The sequence below is a fragment of the Lupinus angustifolius genome, unplaced genomic scaffold (assembly GCF_001865875.1).
Source record: "Lupinus angustifolius cultivar Tanjil unplaced genomic scaffold, LupAngTanjil_v1.0 Scaffold_3_300, whole genome shotgun sequence".
In the NCBI taxonomy this organism is placed as follows: Eukaryota; Viridiplantae; Streptophyta; class Magnoliopsida; order Fabales; family Fabaceae; genus Lupinus; species Lupinus angustifolius.
The window spans coordinates 3,063-11,182 of NW_017717113.1; positions in this window are offsets into that span (position 1 = coordinate 3,063).

Genomic DNA, 8,120 nt, shown 5'->3' on the forward strand with positions numbered 1-8,120 from the left:
AAACGAACCAGGATAAAAATTCACTTGTGCATGCTTTTCTCTCCCTGAATCTTCTTGACGTTTCTTGTTGTTTCAAGTTGAATATGTAGCTGATATTTTGCATATTTGTTTACTGACATATGCTTATTAATAGTGCTTAAAAATATCTGCTTTATCTCTATTCAATTGATTTTAAATAACTGTGCAATCTGCCTCTCTGGTAATTTTGTTCTGTGCATAAGTTAATCGATTAAGACTGAGTGTTAATCGATTAAATGGGCTCTTTCCAGAAATTGGGTTTTGGTACAAGAAGCGGTGATTGATAACCACTACACCTATTGAACCCCCCCCCTTCTAGGCTAACAAAAAGAAATATAGAGTTTTATAACTCTGGGTTCCTAAAATGCTAATGTGTGTGGTTTTCAACTAAGAACAATATTTATCATCTCTATCTTCTTGGATGTGTTTATATGTTCGTATGTACATATGCCACATCCAACAATCATAATATCATATACCATTGGAATTTGTTTATGCTCGATACGGGGAGAATTTTTCCATGAGATTGGCAAGTTCCTCATTGAACTTTTTCTCCATCTGCACCTGTTCTGCCCAATGCCTTAGCCTCATTGCAGCAATATTGTCTTCAAGAGCTCGATAAAGTTTCTCCTCATCAACAACATAGATTTCCATTTCTTTATCTTACATCTCAACAAATTTTCAATATTCATCCACCATATGATCTAAAAAAATAAAGTCAACCGTTAAAAAATATATATAGCACAAGTGCACAACCAAATCAACTAGGGTCCAATCATTCTTTCAATAGATGTATATACACCTACAAACAAAAAATCATATAAAACTAGTTTTCTTTCAAATATTGCATTTCCCAATTTTTACAGGGCATACAACCATTAGATGTGAAAAACTATGATATTGGATTAGTACAAATGAATCTAACGTATAATCAAAGGGAATGACATTTCATACTTGATTCTCTGTTATGGTGCATTTAAAGGAATGGTACTTGACTGCTTCACCTCATCTTGTGCAAAAAAAAATGATATGTATTTTAATGAGCAAGATAAGATTAATTTGATATGTCAATTTCAACATTTTATTATTGATGTCATTAGTCATTCATGTTTAAAGAACCTTTAACTATCTCTGAATTAAGTGTAACTTTGACAACATAAACATAGTAAATACATATTATTTACTTGATTGAGTTATTAATTATTAAAGTTTAGCTACTACAGATTTTTCAACAACAAAGACAACTAAACAAAAAAAATATAATAAAATGGAAGATAAAGTTTTTCCAAATAATATGATAATTTATTTTGAAAGGAATAACTAAAATTTTTACATCTAATTTAATCATAAATGAGTTTAAGACACTTTAAATAAATGGATATTTTTATTTTAACATCTTTAATTGTTGATTATTTTCATATATAATTAATATGTTATTTTGAAACTTTAAAACAATTATGTATATTTATGTATATTTTTTATTCATCTTAATTATAAATTATAATTAAATATTATAGTCCTTTGAATTTTACATCAAAATCTGCCATTGGATTCTTGATCTTAAAGCAGTAAGTTTTGTACTCAATAAGACCAAAAAATGAGCATGATATGAGGCAAGGTGGTGTGGTAATGACCATGAGGCCTTAGATTTTGGAGGTAGATATAGATTATGGGACTTGGAAATAACTCATTTGGTGGTAAGATTCTATACATCTACTTTCGTTAGATTAGTGTCATGTACTAGACCATATTTTCTTACTTTCTTCCACACTCACTCTATTTCTTACTTCTCTCTCTGTGTTACACTTATACGATATCGTTTTGTCATTCTATGTAGTTCGACTCATCAACTTGTGAGGTTCATGAGCTAGTTCGATTATATATACACACGAAAGTGACTCAAGTGGGAAAAATTATCATACAAAAATTATGAAAACAATAAAACGATATCATACAAACATATATGTATGATTAAAAGATCATATGATCACTTAAAAAAGTCATGTGTGTTTATCTTTTGATAGTGATAGTGCGCATGCAAATAAGATCCAATAAAACATATTAATTGCTTTCATTTCTAACATTAATAGTTGTTCTCATTTAAGTCACTTTCTACACATACATATACATCTAATTAATCTTTGTTAATAAACTTTATTGAGAGCTACACTTTTATTAAAATTCACAAAAAAATTCGATGTAAATGTATAATATATCGACACCTTGTAGGTCTTTAATTTTGCGTATAAGGGATATAAATTTGAGTTTATTACTCCGCTCGAAAGTATATGAACTTTAATTGTTCTCATTTCTAACATTTATAGTTGTTCTCACTTTAGTCATTTTCTATATATAGACATACATGTAGAAAATCTGACTACTTGATCTTTAATCAAACTATATTTGTTATTAAAGTTCACAAACTCTTTCTACATGTATATGCATAATTCATCAACACCTTGTATACCTTAAATTTATGATGATGATTGACATAAATTTGAGTTTGTTAACTCATTCGAAAGTTCATGAACTTTAAGTGAACTTGAGATGAAAAATAACTCGACATTAAACTCGGTTTGAAACTCAACTTCAGTCAATCTTTAACGGGTCGAACTAAGTTTAAATAAATTCTTCTGGACCCATTTCCATTCGTACATATAACCAATTCATTTTACTTTATCCCCCTCACTTTTTCCTTTATCATAAATCATGTTATTTAAAATAGTACATTATGAAATTATATAAAGGATTTTAAAATTATACAATTCATTTAATATTGTTCTTTTGAAAGTATATATTTTATAATTTTGAATAATATTTCCAAAAATGTAATGTATTTTTAATTTTTCTTATCTTTGTTTTAATGGAAAGTATCAAAGTATGAATTCATAAATAATTCAACATTAAAACTTTATGGAAACCTAGCATGGATTTATAGAAACTAATAATGAGGCATTTTAAGAAAATAGTTTTTCATTTTAATAATTAGAATACATATAATAATTTAATATATTTCTATTTCTGCATTCAACCTGCAAATTAGAAGTTTTTTAATGTAAACACACTTTTTTAAAAGTATAGATATGAATTTTCCAATGTTTGAATTTATATGGAAAATATTAATTCAGTTTTAATTAAACCTTAAAACATTTATGGATATTTAGATCCTGTGAAAAATTTTAATGGCACATTTTAAAAAATCAACATGCAAATTAGAGGCGTTGGTTTAATAGGATGGGTAGTTTAAAATGAAAGCAACAATATGTCCCTTTAGGGAAAACTTGGTGTTTATAATAAAGGTTTGATGTATGGAAATTCCTAATTTAGAGATGAAGTCGATAATGAAATATCGGATTCTGAATTCAACAGTAAAATTAGGTGAAAATTATTAATTAAAATATCGAATTTAAAAATTAATTATATAAATCAATGAGAAAGACACGTGAGATATATGCGAAGAAGAGAGTTTGTGAGAAGCAATCTCCTATGAGATAATTAGTGAGGTTTATTCTTTTATAGATATCTATTTTTGCAACAACAAAAATCTAATCTTTGATTTATGTAAAATTATTTTTGTATAAATATAAAGTGTTGATCGTGATGCCTTAGATTTTGGAGGTAGATATAGATTATGAGACATGGAAATAGTCTATCAGATGATAAAATTGTATATGATACTATCGTTAGATTAGCTTTGTATATTGAGCCGTCTTTTTTGTACTGAGAAAAGGAGATTAAGGTGAGAAAACACAAGTTGTGACTGACATATATATCATTAGCTCTTTAGAACCTAAAAAGAAAACTCTCCTCAACCTCGAATCCAAAGGTATCAACACTTGGAAAAATTGGAATGATTACATGCCTTCTAATGATTACTTCGTTGGTAGTGTTTTGGACATTTTTCTCAAAGAAAACATATGTAACCCTTATTCAAAGTTATTAAAATTTACCTTTTGTTAATATAAAAAATAAAATAACAACTTTCTAAACTCTCTTGCAAAAGCTAATTTTGAACCTTATGGCATTGATTTCTCAATGGGTTCAACTCGGAGATTTTCCAATACAAAAACTCAAATTCAGCTTCTTGCTTTTTTTTTGTGTATGATTTAAAAAAGAGTGTAATATATATGTACGGTTAGTATAAAGATTTATACGTATTTGCTATATTATTCATTATTCATTTATAATACTTTTTTAGAATATGATTAAATAAAATGATACAATAACAATATATAAAATTCATACAATGTCAGTACATACATTTTTATCTGTTTCCAAAAACCTATAACCAAAGTAATATTACGCATTCATGTTGAAGTTTTGAATGGCAAACATTCCTCATGGATTCTAATTATTCTGTCAATTTAAATATCAAATAATTAACAAAGATATGATGAAAGATAATGCTTTCTGAATTATCAGAATATATGACACAAGACTATGGCATAATTTGCAAGACAATAAATTTTATCACTGTATTTTTATGTATAGCTTTCAACCCAAGGACCAAAATCACGCAGGGTGAACTCATTAGCTTTTGCCAGCATTTGCATTAATGTGCTCATCCACTTCTAAAGATGTTGAAGGTATTTAGTTAATTTACAGTTGGGACTCAACAGGAAGTTCTTGCTAGGAGGAGTAAGACCATTTGGTCCCATACCTAATGGGTCTAGACAATGTCAAAATGATCAAATGTCTCATTCTTGTCTCATTTTATGTCATTGCCCAATTAAAAAGTGTGATTTAATAAAAATCCTAAAAATAGAAATTAATAATTTTATATTAGTTTATGAAATTTGATTGGTAGGGACATGATTTTCTTGCGAAAAATTATCTTTGTTCTAAAGTGTAGCTAGCATGTTTAATATGTCTTGAAAACTTGGTGGGTCATTTGAACTCAAAGTACCATGCATAAAAAAAATTGTGCATGTCAATGCTTATGATAGACAATATAAAGGGAAATTTTATATGTCTAACATAGTTTGACCAGGTTATTACATTTATAGTGCAACATTTTGAAAAATTAATAAAGTGATGTAGTTTCAATAATAGTTGTAAGAGAGTTTTTTATTTATTCAAGTATAAGACTCGTATCTCACATATACAAGTCTATATTATATTTTTTCGTTCATCTGAACTCGTGCTTTCTCATGCTTGAGTCCTAATTTTTTCATATATTTAAACAATATTGTGGATGCAATCCACGAATCCTATATAATGTCAATCTGGTATATGCTATCCACGAATCCTATGTAATGTCAATTTCATATATGCTATCCACGAGTCTTATTTATTAAAATCTCGTATCAGGGATCCTCGAGTCTTATGAACTTTTCTTGGCTAAACTAAAAGAGGACATGTATGGGTCCAGTTGCCAAAACTTTTAAGTTTTTCTTCCAGTATCTTAGTTTGCTTTTAGTTTCATAATAGTGGGGTTTGTAACTTTTATACATATATATGACGAGAACTATTTCTTTGTATATATGTATGCCAATTTTATTTTATTTTAAGCTCATGCATCTGCAGACTAGCACCAGCAAAGGTGAAGGGGTTTTGATTGTTTACTTTGGAAGTGGAAACTCAACCTATCAAAAAACTGGAAGTGGAAACTCAACCTTGAAAAACTCTTATTTCCTCTTCCTCAAGCTAAATTAAATTTCAGTCTTTAGTCCATTACTAATAACACACAAAAAACACTCGCTCATGGGTCATATTGAATGACAATAACTAAGCTTGGAGTAAAACTAGCATAATTAAAATATGACCATGAAGTGTTATTTTTTTCCATTCATATAACATAAATTAGAGTAAAGACTAGACAAGAAGAAAAACATGAAGAAACCCCATAAATATACAAACTTAAAAGCAAAAATATAATATAGAGAGAAAAACTTTTAAAGCAAACAATGTTACTTGAAGAAAAATTTCAAAGCTTTATCAATGCCATGGGACCCATACATGTACTCTTTTAGGTTAGCCACACAAAAATATATTAGAAGCACATCATATTTATATAAGACTCGTTGATTAGTAGTACAAGATTTGAGTACTGAAGATTGTTAGTACAAGATTGTATCCACGAGATTGTTTAAATAAGAAAAAATTTAGGACTCATGTATGGAAAGCACGAATCTAGATGAGAGAAAAAATATAATATAAACTCATACATAAAAGATACAAGTCTTATTGTATGATTGAATAAATAAGGAACTCGTGCATATATATATAGCAAGCACTAATTCTATAAAAAGTACACTACTTTAATAATTTTTCAAAAGTTGTACTAATAACCTGATGAAACTACAGTAAAATCTGAATTTGGTGGTGAGATTGATATCCTTGATCAAATGCTAATCATCAACCAAATATCCATAACAATTAAATTGAGTGACAATATGAAGGATTAAATTCACATTTTACCAATAAGAGGGACCAAACAGTTTACTTAGTTTAATGAAATAGTGTAATATATATCTCAGAAGTTATTCATAAGAGTATATAAAATTTATGTATCACTATAAATATTTATACACATTCAGCATAACATCCACAATTTTCTATCATTTTTTATGTGAGTGAAAAATCTTGATTTATTTTTATAGATTTATCTAAAGGTAAATATGATTATTTTTAGATTAATTGTAGATTTCTTAATGTTTATTTAATATGTTTATGATTTTTTTATAGAAAAACCAGTTATTATATCAATTACCTCACATCTAAGTGAACATATATCATCTAGTAATGGGTTTTTGTGAAAATAATGTTATTTAAAAATGTAATTTATGTTAGAAGTATTATTTTATCGTTACATTGAATTATTCCTAAGCTTAGAAATACAGTATTTGAAGAATTTATCTTTTTGATAATAATTTATAAGCAATATCTCATATATTATTTATTATAACATTATATTTCTTGTGACTTTTGATTAAATTAGTCATGGTTATCATAATATTTTTCATAACGTATTTAAGATCATATCATCATCTTTATATTCTTATCCTTTAACCATTTTATCCCTAACTATACACCATCACTTTATCCTATATAACTTATATTGTAACGTTCCCTACACTTTTACTTAAATAGTTATAGTTATCACCATATTTATGAAACATATGTTAATTAATTATCATACTTATTGTTATAGACTTATATCTCTAATAGTTGTGTTTCCTTGTTATCTATGCACAACCAACATCTATCTCATTGTTTCAGCTTGATAAATCAATCTTATATCACTTTGTTTTATCTTAGTATTTTCTTTATTTATACTAGTGTGTCGACCGGCACTCTGTGCCGGTCACCTGCATTCTTATATTTTGATATAGTATGAATAATCATCATATTATATTATTTAAGAAAAATAATTTAAATATAAGAGTGCATTATATAAACTCAATAAATAGTGAATATTTAAGAAGATAATATGTAATAGTTGACATGATATACATAAAACTTATGTGAATTTCTCATTTTGTGTCTATTGGGTGGAAAATGATAAAAGATAAAAATAAGAGAATGTGTGGAAGATTAATGATATTAAATTATTAATATAAAAATGAAAGTGATATGTGGAAATTTATAATAGTTATTAAAAATATAAAAGGGTAAGTTTGGAATATAAAAATTATACCATGAGATAATTATTACTTATTTTGCATTTATTAATAGTATAGATATAGATATTAAAAGACATAAAACTTAGGTGTTGCGGTTATCATTCCAACCACTAATCCTTGTGTTACCCTCTTTGTTTATACCCGTTTCATGGGTCCTTTCTCTTCCTTGTTTTAAAGTAAGTTTCCCTCTGCCCCCACCTTTCTTTATTAAATCTTGTCATCTTGTTTCAATGTAAATAATGGATTCAAAATCAAAAGTGCCATATATGGGATTTTACTTCAAAAATTTGTGATGTTTATATGGACCATCAACAAGAAGTTTCTTTCTTTGTAAGTTATTCCAACTTTAGATCTGGTGGTCACGAGATTCAATATTTTTAATTTCTAATATATATATTTTTTTAAGATATATGTCAAATCCATAACTTGTTAATCACTTTGATTTTTAAAAGTAAAGTTTATCTTTTGTCAAGTATG